The sequence below is a fragment of the Ambystoma mexicanum genome, chromosome 6q (assembly GCF_040938575.1).
Source record: "Ambystoma mexicanum isolate Mex_15411 chromosome 6q, UKY_AmexF1_1, whole genome shotgun sequence".
NCBI classification, from domain to species: Eukaryota; Metazoa; Chordata; class Amphibia; order Caudata; family Ambystomatidae; genus Ambystoma; species Ambystoma mexicanum.
In genome coordinates, this window is record NC_090937.1 from 1,439,308,613 (window position 1) to 1,439,322,104 (window position 13,492).

Genomic DNA, 13,492 nt, shown 5'->3' on the forward strand with positions numbered 1-13,492 from the left:
AAGTATTGAAATTGTGTGCTTTCAGAACTCTGCCTTTTCCCTCCCTTTTTCTATAACCTATTAGAGTGCCATCTTAGGTTAAGCGCTCACCTCTGTCTGAAAATAAGTGGTGTTTCTCACTAAGACTTGTCTAATAAGTAATTAGGTTTGTATATATATAATAGTGTGTTGAATTTACTTACCTCTTTTTGTGCTAGTGTAATTTACAAGTGTGTCTTTAAATACATAATTATATACTTTTACACCAAAGCTCTGGTCAGTGTTTACTTGTGCTACTGTATCTCTGTACCTATTGTGTATACTCTATATACTGCCTAACTCATCTTGAGAGAAGTCTGACTGCTCAGCCACAGCTACCAGGTAAATCTGGGTGGTACAGACTGCTACCAATTGGGTTTACTGCCAACCACCTGTAGTCCTAAATCTTTTGCAGTGTTCCCTAAGGGAACTGCACAGGTTTCTGCCTAACAATAGACAGTTAGACTTGGATAGGTATGGTTTTATAGCGTTTGAGTTTTGTGGAGTATGCTGAGGCGGAGGTGATGGCGCTTACCTGCCTGATCATGGATAGTGTAGAGTCTATGTACACCCCTAGGGTCTTGAAGGATGTGGAGACAGGAATGATTGTGTTATCAAGGGTGAAGTTGTAGTACAGCTTGTCGAGTTTGGCTAATGTAGTCTTTTGACCTAGTATGACTTAGTATGATGATTTCGGTCTTCTCCCGATTGAGGCAGAGGCCATTGGCTGCCATCCAAGCCTGGATGGTCGTGTATATAGTATGAAGTGCTTCATCGTCTCTATTGTACGAGGCTTTGAGTGGTAGGAGTACCCGAGTATCGTCAGCGTAGTTAGTATACACGATACCAATAGCGTCAAGCTTGTTGAAGGGCGGCTTCGTGAACAAGTTGTACAATGTGGTGCTTTGCAAGAGCCCTGTGGGACTCCACAGTGGATGGAGGTGGGGGCTGCGTTAGCTATGCTGGAAAATACCTTCATTGCCCTGCCTTCCAAGAAGGAGGTGACCCAGAGAGCTGCTTCTAGAGAAGTTAGCTGAATGGGTGAGGTGTGAGGTGAGTGTCTTCTGATCCACCAGATCGAAAGCAGCCGAGAGGCCCCTGCCGGGAACAGAGTAGCCGGCACGCACGGCGTGGACGGGAATACCGTGTGGTATGGCTCGCAAATGAGACAATCACCACACAGTATTCCTGTTCAGCCGCACGTGCCGGGTACTAATTCTGGTTACACCTTCATCTTACCCTTTCGGTCCACCGAACACCTGTTGCACCAATACAAATCGAGATGTAGAAAAACGTTGGCTGGCCAGCTAGCCCCATTTATTGAACTACCCTTTGCCACTGTGTCTGCTCTAACAAAGTACCATCCTTTACATGACTCCACATTTCCATATCTTCATATGCACAGAAGAAGCCTATTTTACTCTTCTATCCCGTCCCCTTTCCTCCATACTGATGGGATGTCCCAAGGGACTGGACTGTAGCCTGTTGCACAGCAGCCCCTTTTAGATTTTGCTCAACTTGATGCACCGGCCACACACCTGCGTGGCCCCGCCCAACCCTTAGTCCCTTTCTCTGCGTCTGACGGGACAGAGCTGATTGCAGCATATGTGCCATGGTGCACCTAAATTGGGGGTAACACCTCTTGCGTCACATGCCCAACTGGTTCCAGCTGTGTGCGGGTTGCTCACGAATCTAGAATGCTGGGAGCAGTTGTTTGGTACATCAGCACTGCAAGTTATCTGGGACTATCGCACTGCGAAGGTGAAGATAATAATGTAAGTGAAACTTGAGACCAAAGGTGCCCCACGTAGGGGAAAGCCTCTTGTGGTTGGAACTGTCATGATGCCTACCTCCAAGGAGCCAGGTCCGACCCAGCAACCCCAGAGGCAGGCATCATTCCCCCCAGGGAAGTGCCAGCAGGCCCAAGCTGGGGCCCTTTGGACACAGTCCTGGCGCCTTAGGCGCCAGGCTCATGTTGGACCCCTGTCCTGGCGCCTTAGGCGCCAGGCTCATAAAGCTAGACATGTGTTCAAGTGTTTTAATGTGCACTTACCTGATGCAGACCATGCTGCTACATCCAGGCCCTCTTGAGGCCTGAATGGAACTACTTTACCTGTGGGACTACTTTCCACCTGGGTGTGGTCGGGGAAGGATACATGCCTGGAACTTCTTCCAAAGCTATTTAAACCACGCCCGATCAGCAACTCACGCTTCGCGTTGTTCTGCTCCTCGCAGCTGGACGCTCACCGTGTCAGCTCCTGCATCTGGACTTCAGCCACGCCTGTCAGCATCCTGGGTTGCCTGCAAAGGGAGATAAGAGAGAATTGGGGAGAAAGAAGACCTTACCTGCTAGAGCTGCATCACGGGGACATCACACCGACGATCCTGAAAGGGAAGACATCATTTTAAAAGCATTTCGCTTCGATCGCTGCAGCGCTGCATTTCACTCACCTTTCCTGGGCGCCTCCAACTTCAGCAGCGATCATCCGGATCCGCACCCACTTCCCAGAGCCTATAGAGAAAAGACAAGAAAACGAGGTGAGAGAAGGAAGGGAAATAGGAAAAGCTCAGTTTCCTTCTAAGACTTACCTGTTGGGTCATTCCCATTTCATTTCGGGTCCTGCCGCTTCCTGGCATTCCGGACCCCGGCCCCAATGGGGAAAAAAGACAAAGACATTGAATGAGCGAATGCAAAGACATTACCTGAACGCTCATCCAGAACTTACACTTCGGGTCAGCGCCATATCTCCGGCATTCCGAACCCCGGCCCCTAAGGGGAAAAAGACATAAGCATTAGCGCTTGCTGCAATAAGACAATGAACATTATTATTAAGCTTGGACTTTTGAACTTGCAACAGAACTCTTACAGCGCCTCACCTGAATAGTCAAGCTTATTTTGAACTCCCCTCAAACCTCAATCCAGTGAAGTAACTGGGTTTCAACGCGCCCCTGCATCAGAAGCAGGATGGAGAACTCATCCTTCCAGACCCTAAGGTGAGACTTCACGGGGAATCGTGGAAGGGTATCGAGGAGGGTTGGAAGGGAGTGGGAGGCTTGAGCATTATTCCGTCAGTAGGTAATACTCCCTTTTCACGCACAGGGGAATATTCCTGCGAGCCAGAAAAGCCAGAGTAGAGGGGCCCTTCCTGTCCATCATCAGAGTCCTGCGCTTCACCATTGAAGAAGCATCAGCACTCGAAGCCAGACCTGCGCCTCCGTGGGAATCAGGTGAGCTTGACAGGAACCACCTAGAAGGGGTTGGACGAACCCTCACTCCACTGTCCTGCTATGGTGGGCTACACCGGGAAAAGGGTCACAGGTCTTTCGCCAGAATAGTGCTGTGCTAGGGATCCCACGGGACACCAGGACTGGATGGGGGCACCCCTGATTGTGCAGCTAGTGTCAGTACATTTCAAGACTGCAATATAGACTCATGAGGGGGCAAGCCCCTACTGGCATGGGTTATAGTGCTTCACCCCGAGCATGCTCCACAGAGAACGGACACTGGATGGAATACCCGCCTGGCATGCATGCACTGCGTGCCAGCAGCAGCTACTGTTAGAAGGTCTCTGCACCAGTTTGCACTCCACACATGGTAAAGGGGAATGTCACAAGACGAGGTGGCATGCCTCCTCTATTTCCACTCATGAAGCACCAACTGGAGTACAGTAAGAACAGCAGCAGTCTGGATTGACCCCTTCATGGCCATACTACCTGCGAGCCAGACCTGTGTGCCGCACAGGATAACCGAAGGGGGCACGTCTTACACATGCAAATTGTGCCCATGGCTGAGCAGTGGAAGAAGCAAGCCTCAGTCGCTCTAGGTTGGCCCCCTGCGATGGAGACCGCCCAATGAAAAGGTGGCATGGTCACAAAGGGTCTGCTCACACGAACGTGGGTCATACAGTACATGCACTCGTGCGATTCAACAGCAAAGAGGGCCGCATTGTGCAGGGAACCGTACCGTGAGAAGAGCCTAACCGTGCAGAGAGAAGCCACAATGGTCAGCCTTCTACAGACACTACCCCAAAGGCCAATCCGTTCCACAGGAGTCGACTAAGGACTTTTCCCAAGCAGCCGATGAACCATAACAGGTGCGATTCAAACCATTGCTCCCAGGTCCTGATTGAGGTCCGTCTTTGGGGACATCATTGGGGGGGCATTATGCCACCTGTGGCAAAACAGGCACATAAGGTAGTGGACAGTCTCCACCAAATCAAGCAGAGCCGACATCAACCCCTGTACCCACAGGGCCCTCTGCACTCAAACTCGCAGGGAAAAGTGAGTATGAGGAGCAGGATGAAACTCGTCTCATTTTCATAGATCTCCATGTTAAGATCCTGGACATAATGGTGATTTACAAATTCCAGTCACGCTCCATTTCACAATGTTGGAGAAGGAGGAAAAGGCCTTAGACTGCATAGGGAAGAAGGTGAACCTAAAAACCCTCAGCAAAGCAAACTGAGAGGCTATCCTGTCAGTGTCCAATAATACATCATGCAAATTGATGGAGGAATTTGTAAATGGCATCAAGGATGACTGGAAAGACCGATCCCTACACCACATGTTGACCCAGGGCCCAGGGCTTTGTGCATAGGCATGGATCTGCTGACGAAACATTAAATGACGTGCTTTCAGTTATACCACATCAACATGCTTGACTCGTACCAAACCTAATTTGCCGCTGGAGGGGCCTTTTAAACTCGAATTTATCAACACTTTCACTGTCCAATCCTTTTGCGAAAAGGCACTTTAATGGTCTGTTCAAACTAATAATTCTTACATGGGCCCTCCTCCCCCATGGGATTTCATAGTGGTACTAGCAGCTTTGATGTAAAAACTCGTTGAGCCAATGCCCAAAGTGTTGAGCTGGGTAAGTACCAAAAACATTTTTCTGGTAGCCCTGACATTGGCTTGTCGGATAGGCTTATTACAAGCACTAGGTGTCGAGAAACATCCTGTTCCATAGAGGTGATTCTGAGAACTCAGCATGGATTTCTACTGAAGGTAGTCCCTACTTTCTCTGTTACTGAGGAGATAGCTTTTCAGGATCTGTAGAAGGAAATTGCTAGAGCGCTCTGAACACGCTCAATGCGACAAGGGAATTACATTTCTATCTGGAAAGGCTTCACACCTTTTGGTAACGTTTGAGGAGGTCCGGCAGTAGGAAAGGCCACATCCGAGGCAACAATCGCCTGTCGGTTGGTTATGGTGATTGTAGAGACCTCCAACATTAGAGGAAAACCCCACCAAAGGATCTGCAGGCTCCTTTTCTAGTGGCAAAGACTGCATCTATTGCCTTTTAGATGCATGTACCTTTGATCGACATATCAGCGGAAAAAGAGTCAAGTTGCAAGCTACTCGGCAGCCATAAAAAATTGCCACCTCAATTCTATACGTGCACACAGCACATTATTTCCAATATCACTAGCCAATGACAGGAGAGTGAACATTTTGCACCCTGGACATATGCAATGTTCCCACGTTGACCACTCCACACCTTTTGTGGTCATTACCAACTGGATACTGGTTCAAGGAGTACCATCTGCCCAATTGGCAGGTATGGTTTGCAATTTTCCTTCTACACGGAGGAAAGAGGACGGGGCATAGGAGTACGAAGAGGAGGCTCACAGTGGTGACAGCTGTACTTAGTCCAGAGTCCCCTTTCCGCCATATTCCCTCCTGCCTTCCCTGCTAATAGGCTAATAAGTACAACTTTAAAAAGGATTTGTGGTTGGTTGGTGCTTGCGAGGAAGGGGCCACAGGTGCAAAAAAGCTAGAAGAGTCTGCTATGCAACGAACTTAATTCCCATCCTCTTTCTGTGGGACGTCCCATCAGTATGACGGAAAGGGGACTCTGGAGTATGGACTAAGTACATTTAGTGACTATGGTGAGAAGCCATTTCAATGTCCTGCAAGGCTAGGACTTGCCTTTGCAACTTTAGTGCCATGGACACCATTTTAAGAACGTTTATGTTATTAAATGTATGCATTTTATTGTAATCTATTGCTTGAAGTGCAGGATTCTATTGGAATGAATAGTGCGCTGTAAAACTGAGGTCTTTTGAAAAGCTAAAGAAACCTATTACTTGATGTGTGGCTTTTCAATTTGCATGTAATTAAAATCTAGGTCTGGTGAGAGTGGTTTCAGGTAAAAGCACCGTTTCGTGTACAGTTTCGTGGACAGAGAAGTTATTCCAGAGGTGAAGGCTTTGACTATCAACTCCTATGAGCAAACTCGCACAATGACCGTGATGACTGTTCTAATTGAACGTCCATTTTTTTGCTAAGGCAGATACACCTGCTTTTACTTTTACAGGTGGAAGTACTGAGCTTCACTTGTATGATGTAATATGGCGGAAGGAGGCACAACCGTCCATTGGTAGCAAAGTACTCTATTAACTCCAAAGTTAAAAGCAGGAGGCACAACCAGAGTCTTAGACCAGCTCTTTTTTTCTGATCATCAGTAAATGATCAATTATACTGGACTTGTTCAGCTCTTCTTGGTAGAGACTAACCATTTGGATTGCACTGTCAGTTTTCAGATGCCATCATATTCATTGGATAAGGTGCAATCAGAGCCTCTGAGGTTGGATGCGGTGATTTTAGTTCGTTTTTGTGTTCACATTTTTAGAAATTCGTGTTTCTAACAGAAGCATAAAGTATGCTGTCAATTTATCAGACTTACAATATGTTCTACTCTGCTAATGGTCTAGATTTTGTGATCGCGTGTGAATGAAGGCATCTTGTTCCTTTAATATTCTTGTAGTGTTTCCTTCGTTCAGTTGGCTTAATGTTTCTCAAGTTCCATCTCGGCCACCATTCTTGTGATCGCTCACAACAGGTATAGAGGTTTGCACACAGGGAAAACACGTAACACATGGATATGTGGGGTAGACCCTGCCTCTTTATGCCCTGTATTCTGGCTGTGCTTGCCAATCTTTCTCTGTCCTGGTAGGCTTGCAACTTATACCTGCCATTTATTTTTTCTTTTCGAGGTTTATTTTTTTGTAACTCTAAAGTTATCCCTTTTGGGCTTATGACCAGCACCTGATTTAAGCCCTGCACATTTGCTGCCCTGTCACGGGGTGTACCCTGAGGGTAATAGCAGGGGCATGTTTCTAGGGTGTTTTACCTAGGGAGCACTTTGCCATCTGAGGTTCCTCATAGCATCTCACAGGTTCTTCCTCAGGTGCTGAAGGCATGCCCCGTACGCTCATAACAGAGAAAAAATACAACCCGCTAGCGAAAAATGCCCAAGAAACGCTTGCAAGGATAACCTTGCCTTCTGAACTTTGTGATCGATCAGGAGGTGTAAAGGTTTTATGGTCGGTGGTCTGGTCTTGGATGATCATGTGGCATGCAGGGATTTCAGGATGAAGTGCTGCCAGCTATAGTTCTCGTGCCGCGAGCATTGAGGGCAGCAGGGTCTTGCTATCTGTTCTGTGGGATGGTACTGCCAAGAGGCGCGCTTCACCCTTCTCATGACCTTGCTGGGCACATTCCTTCCCGGGAGCGAGGGCCTGTAACTTCTGCAGAACAATCGCGAATTTCATGGACTGAGACCTGTTCAGGGTGGGAGTGGCGTTTGCGCTCATGCAAGGGTTTGCTGTTGGAGCCGGGAATACTGTTCACCGCGCTTAGGCTTAAGTTCCAACATGGCTGCTAATTTCTAAGATAACGTCTACATTTGCATCTGTCTACAATTTATTTATTAGCATTTGTAATGCGCGAAACAGCCCGGAGGCATCGTGGCGCTCGTTACAGACAGTTTGCTTAGTTACATGTAAGGTGACGATTGCAATTTTCAGTACAGGCATGAAATAGAGCAGTGCATACAGTGGGGGGTTAGATGAAGAGGGAGGTTTTTAGTTTTTTTCAGAAGGCAGGGAGAGAGTTTTCATCTCTGATATCTGTGGGTAGAGCATTCCATACCGTGGCGGTTATGTCGGGGAAGCCTAACCCGCCAGCCTTGGTCTTGTTGATGTGTGGGCTGTGTAGTTGGTTTGCGTAGCGAGTCTGATAGGTCGTGTAGAGGTGGATTTTGTTATTGTCTCTGATAGATATGATGGTGCTGTCAGGGTGAGGCGTTTGTGGGTGAGGGTGAGGATTTTGAAAGTGATGCGCTCTTTACCCGGGAGCCAATGGGCTACCTGTCTGGCATGGGAAATATGTTCCCTTTTGGGAAGGCTTAATGCTGCTCTTAGCGCATTGTTCTGCGTGATTTGGAGTTGGTTTAGATTTTTTCAGATGTACCTGCTAGGAGGGCATTGCAATGATCTAGTTTGGCACGAATAGTTGCTCTAGCTATTGATAGATGTTAGGGAGAATTCTCTGTAAAGGCTAATTTCCCAAACCTAGTGAGTCCCCCAGCAGCTTTGCTGGATTTTTGGGGTTTATTTTTTTCTCCTGCTAAGAGTGAGACTCTTTTTTTTCCCCACTCTTAGACATGATTTGAGGTGTTCCTTTGACTTTTTATGTGTTTTATGGGCTATGGGGTCCTTTACCCCATAGGGCTTCATGTGTTTTTGGTATGTAGGTTACACAGCACCCTCCGTGCAGTAACCCAGGGGTATCGTAGCGACCCCCAAACATAGACTCCATACCCTGGGACTGATTACTGTCTCCCAGGGCATGTAAAGTCACCATTGGCTTTACTAGTCTTAAATTGTGAACAGAACCAGTACAAACCATCATATTGTGGACGTACTGTTCGGGGCAATTCGATTGCCCCGGGGTCTGTTGATCGAGCGGGCACTGTCCAGTCCCCCCGACCGAGTTTTGGCTGGTGGCAGTGGATACTACTTTTTATATTTGACCCCGAATATATTCCTTGGGATTTTCCCATTGTTCGAGGCTACCACTTGTTAATATAGCCTCGAACATACCGCCGGTTTATTAAATTAATATGAATTTACCGGTTGGTATTTTTTGCCAAAATGGCGTTTGTGTTCGCTTCTGTGACTCCAACCCAAGTCCAGCCCTTTGTTGCACTTTTTGGCAGGCTTCTCCACAGAAGCCTCCAAAAGTGTAGTCACTCTGTCTGGGTACCACAGAGGGTGTGGGAGGGGGTTTAGGCACCCTGGGCTGAGTTGCCTTGGCAACTCAAGTCGCACTCTGGTGTGATTGGCCCAGTGGTGAGCCGCCCGGCTCACCACTTAGCATGTTTGAGTGACAGCTAGGACTGATGAATGGGGTTTTTCTGCATAAAAGCAGGGCTTAGGGGACTGGAACTGCCGGAGTCGCCACAGGACCTAAAGAATCCGAGGAGGGAGAAGCCGAGCCGACCTGCAATGACACCACCGCTGGAGCCCTGCCGAACCGTCTCACCACTTTTCCCGACGACAGAGGAGATCTCCAGTCCGGAGAGTCTTCTTCCTTTGACTGGTGGGGATAACCAGTTTGCCCGTATTTTCGCCTTCCTGGACCTTCTCGTGGCCGCCTTGCCTGTGCCAAGCACCCCGGCAACCGGAATACCATGGTTTACCACTACCGCGAAGAAAAGGGTAGTACCTTGTAACCGGAAAACTCTGCGTCTGGTTTCTTCCCTGGCAGTGCAACGACCTTCATCTTTCCTCCATGTCGAGACCTCCTCTTCCTCTGGACGAAACACCCACTTGCACCCGCTGCCAGGAACAACTGCCCCCGCTGGAGCGTTCTTCCCATTTCAGGTACTGTGTCCCGCCTGGCTTCCCTTGCGACAGATCGTTCTGGGTGACAGTAAATCCTCCACTTTCTAACTTGGGTTAGCCTGGGGCCTGTTAACTAACTTTTCCTGACTTGATCTCAATCTTTTGTGAACTATCTACAAAGACACTTTGGGCATCACCCCACTGTGTGATCCTGGACACATTTCACTTGCTCTCTCTAAGAGTGGGCCTGGCATTTGAACTTGCTTGCTCTCCAGTAGACTTTGCCTAACCTGCCTCACTGTGGTTCTTTGAAAAGTATTGAAATTGTGTGCTTTCAGAACTCTGCCTTTTCCCTCCCTTTTTCTATAACCTATTAGAGTGCCATCTTAGGTTAAGCGCTCACCTCTGTCTGAAAATAAGTGGTGTTTCTCACTAAGACTTGTCTAATAAGTAATTAGGTTTGTATATATATAATAGTGTGTTGAATTTACTTACCTCTTTTTGTGCTAGTGTAATTTACAAGTGTGTCTTTAAATACATAATTATATACTTTTACACCAAAGCTCTGGTCAGTGTTTACTTGTGCTACTGTATCTCTGTACCTATTGTGTATACTCTATATACTGCCTAACTCATCTTGAGAGAAGTCTGACTGCTCAGCCACAGCTACCAGGTAAATCTGGGTGGTACAGACTGCTACCAATTGGGTTTACTGCCAACCACCTGTAGTCCTAAATCTTTTGCAGTGTTCCCTAAGGGAACTGCACAGGTTTCTGCCTAACAATAGACAGTTAGACTTGGATAGGTATGGTTTTATAGCGTTTGAGTTTTGTGGAGTATGCTGAGGCGGAGGTGATGGCGCTTACCTGCCTGATCATGGATAGTGTAGAGTCTATGTACACCCCTAGGGTCTTGAAGGATGTGGAGACAGGAATGATTGTGTTATCAAGGGTGAAGTTGTAGTACAGCTTGTCGAGTTTGGCTAATGTAGTCTTTTGACCTAGTATGACTTAGTATGATGATTTCGGTCTTCTCCCGATTGAGGCAGAGGCCATTGGCTGCCATCCAAGCCTGGATGGTCGTGTATATAGTATGAAGTGCTTCATCGTCTCTATTGTACGAGGCTTTGAGTGGTAGGAGTACCCGAGTATCGTCAGCGTAGTTAGTATACACGATACCAATAGCGTCAAGCTTGTTGAAGGGCGGCTTCGTGAACAAGTTGTACAATGTGGTGCTTTGCAAGAGCCCTGTGGGACTCCACAGTGGATGGAGGTGGGGGCTGCGTTAGCTATGCTGGAAAATACCTTCATTGCCCTGCCTTCCAAGAAGGAGGTGACCCAGAGAGCTGCTTCTAGAGAAGTTAGCGAATGGGTGAGGTGTGAGGTGAGTGTCTTCTGATCCACCAGATCGAAAGCAGCCGAGAGGTCTAGGAGTAACAGGAGGGCTGGCTTGCCTTTATCCATAATTTGGGTGATCTGGTTTTTTAGGTCCAACAAGGCTGTTTCAGTGCTGTGTCCTTTGCGAATACCAGATTGCCTTGTCCCGAGAATAGAGTGGGCTTCAAGGAAGAGTTGGATTTGGCATTGGGCAGCTTTATCCAAGACCTTGAGGAGGAAAGGCACAGTGGTAAGCTTGGGTGGACAGATGTCCCCTTTGCACATAGAGGGTTTTAGGTTTTTGAGGAGGTTGATGACTTCAGGTTCAGTGATGTCTGAGAGTAGAAGGGTTTGGTAGAATTTGTTGGAGGGGGTGTGGGGTCTGATTGCTTGGGCCCAGGATGGTGAGGTATGGCTTTGTAATGATCCTGAATTCTTTTTTACTACCCACTCTGGCTCTGCCATGCATCCTCCCTCCACTTCCCGCGTGGGCCCACTAGCGTTTATTTCTCATTCGGTATGACATAGGGGGGTGGGAAGACCCTCTCTCCTTTCCAGCAATGCCTCAGCAAAACTGGTGCCTGCATCAAACTCTAGCATGTGGTGCAGCAACATGTGTAAAATGGCAGCCTAGGTGGAGTTGAGTGATACTAATTTAAGTACAGTTTGTAGGCTTGTTGGCAGTTTGTCACACCACTGGAGTCTGTTTAACCACCTTCTTGAGGATGGCTTTCCTTTTCACATGGACTGCCAAACAGACCTGGTTACATTCGTACTTCACTGATTTGCTTCCTCAACCGCCTTGCCTTAGTAAAAAAAAAAGCCTCAAAAGTCACAATGCCCATAACAAATATTTGTTCAATGACGTGACATCAGTCAGGCAGGAATGTAATGTAGGAACCCCCAGATGAGTGTAGTTTGGTGTATAAGCCAATAAACTTGCTTGTGGTTTCGTGAACAGTCTAAAGAGCAATTGCAGCACTCACAAAGTCATATATTGTTCTCACCCTAGACTTGAGGTCTGCAACCTTTTGGTTCTCCAGATGTTGTGGACTCCGACTCGCATTTCACTAGCTCTTCCTCAGTATTTCCTCTGTCTACATGCACCCACCTGCAGATTTTGATTCAATTCTTTGACATTCAAATGTACATGACAATCCTTAGATGTGAAAGTTGCTGGGGAAGCGGTGCAGAGGCTGTTGATCAAGTTCACCATCAAACGGTATCTGGCGAGTTCTCTAGCTTCATGGTGTATAGGAAGAACTCGATTGGCCTAGGTGCAATCTTACACTTTCGAAACCAATATCTACTGAGACACAATGATCACTGCTTGGTCTCTGAAGTTCTGCCCAGAGCAACTGGCACCCTTCATGAGCTTTTGTTATTGCTTTTTAAAAGGGTGTTATTCCAGATTCCCTCCTTAAAAAGTGGGATCAACTTATTTTGCTTCTTAATAAAGGTTTTATCATGCCTATCACCTGGTTGATATTGTATCCACTTGCAGAAATGTTAACAGAAGTCTTGAGGCAGCTAAAGGTTCACCTACAAGTTGATTTGTTGCATTCTTCTCAATCTGGCCTCCGCCTCCTCGATGGGACATAACCTTCTCTGCCTGAGGTCTGAGAAAGCATTTGAACTGTTGGTGATCAGGGAACAATTTCTTTTGGTACTGCTGTTATGATTTCCATCGTACTTTTCCAGCACTTAACTTCAACCCTAACAGCAATCAATGTGACCACCTGTGCTGTGGGTATGTTTTTGGTGCAGATATGTGCTACACTAGACACAAGGCTCTGAATAGTTTTATCTCTGCAATTAGTTCATGAGAAACTGCTAGACCTGTGCACTTAACAGGATTACTATTAGACAGAAAAATTGTAATGGGCATACCCCCAGGCATTCTACATTACCTTTGTGTAAATGATTACTATTGGATGGCATCAATAACTTCCCAACGTGATTTTATCACTAAAACAATAATTTACACTTGCAATATATTGTCTCCTTATGTTCCCAAATGCATATAAAAGAATTCTGGTTTACTTATCTTTTTTGAATGGTCTCTTGTAAAGATGCACTGTAAACAAAATAGTATAGTGAAAACAATGTACAATCTCCATCAACAATGTTGAATCAAGCTCTAACCTCTTTCTCTTCTGCTCTCTTCTAGTAATTTTAACACCCATAGACAATATACAATGTGTACAGCCATCTAAAAAGTAGCATAGTAAAACTTAAGGATATGCTCCCTTTTGGTGCTGTTTGGAATGGTAAGCCAGCAGTCATTTGATGTTCAGCCACAGGAATCCCACCATGGCTTCAAGGGAAATTCTCTAAAAACAAATGAAAGACCTGTAACAAAATACAGCTAAAGCTGAAAACCAATACGCTGAGATCCCCCCTTCCAACCAACACGACATACATGTGACTATCCTGCCCAGAAGTGGTGCAAGGGGAGGCTGCAGG